The following is a 1,280-nucleotide window of genomic DNA, read 5'->3' as shown; positions in this document are numbered from 1 at the left end:
CGCGGGCTCAGGCAATCCACTCACCTCAGCCTCCCAAAGCGCGGGATTACAGGCTGAGCCACCAAGCCCGGTTTAGATTATATTTTTAATCTCTAATATTATGAAGTTTTATCTCTATTTTGTAAAAACAAAAAATACCAGTAGCATAACAACAGCAACAACATAACAAGAACTTCTTAGTGCCAATATATAACCAGTCAATGTTTAAATAGTTCCAAATATTTTATTTATTTATTTTCTATTTTTACTGCTTATTTGTTTGATTCAGTATCCAAATAGATTTTGTACATTGCAAGTGGTTTATATACCCCTAAAATAATTTTAATCGTTGTTTTTCTACTCTTTATTGCAATTATGTTTAAACAAATTAGATCATTTGTTTTCTAGAATGTTCCACATTCTGAGATTTGTTGATTGCATCTTATGTGTCTTCTGTATTTCATGCCAACTAGTATTTAAATCTCGAGTTTTTATTAGATTTGGTCCTTTCTCTTTTTCTCTTTCATTCCCCATTTCTTCCTTCTTTCCTTCCTTTCTTCCTTCCACGTTTTCTTTTTTCATTGTTTCCTTCCTTCCATCTTCCCTTTTCGTCTGTAAGAATATTGTATATATTGTGTAATGGGAAGCACGTAAGTATGTGGTGTATCACTCTTTTTTGTGATTAAGTATAGAATTAAATTGCAATTACTCTGCAATAATTCTATAATTCAGAGATTTCTGAAACAATAATAATTAATAGAGGCCAAGGTTTAAAAAAATTCTAGTTACTTATTCATTGAACTATTTAACATCCCAAAACTCAACCGAAGGGGCTGTGTGTCAGTGTGCCAATTTATCTATAAAGAATGTTGAAAGCATATAGATTGATAATCGATGTTTAGTTTTCCTTGGTACAAAACTTGATTTTGACTCTGTGATTAATGAGGTATAAATGATTCCTCACTAAAAGTGTGACACACTTCCCTGAGACCAAGATATAACACATGCCTCTTTGTGGTTCATGATCTAATGAGGAAGTTAATATGGTGTGACTGAGAAAGGACTTCAAAGTCTGAACCTAAAAATGTCTCTTGGTCTTCTTTCTCTTGCTATGTTGATTCCTTTGTCTTTATTAACAACTTGATTAGGTAGCATGCTAGGCTATTGTGAGTCTTCTCAATTATTTGGGGTTGATTAATAATTGCTGCGAGTAGTAATAGCAGGCATTGATAATTGTTGCTTACATTCATTACAATGTTAGAAGTTAGAGTATTATTAAAGATTTTACATACCTTGTTTAC

The sequence above is a fragment of the Carlito syrichta genome, unplaced genomic scaffold (genome assembly GCF_000164805.1).
Source record: "Carlito syrichta isolate Samal-C Ts95f unplaced genomic scaffold, Tarsius_syrichta-2.0.1 Scaffold316388, whole genome shotgun sequence".
Taxonomy (NCBI): Eukaryota; Metazoa; Chordata; class Mammalia; order Primates; family Tarsiidae; genus Carlito; species Carlito syrichta.
Note: the sequence above shows the minus strand (reverse complement) of the source record.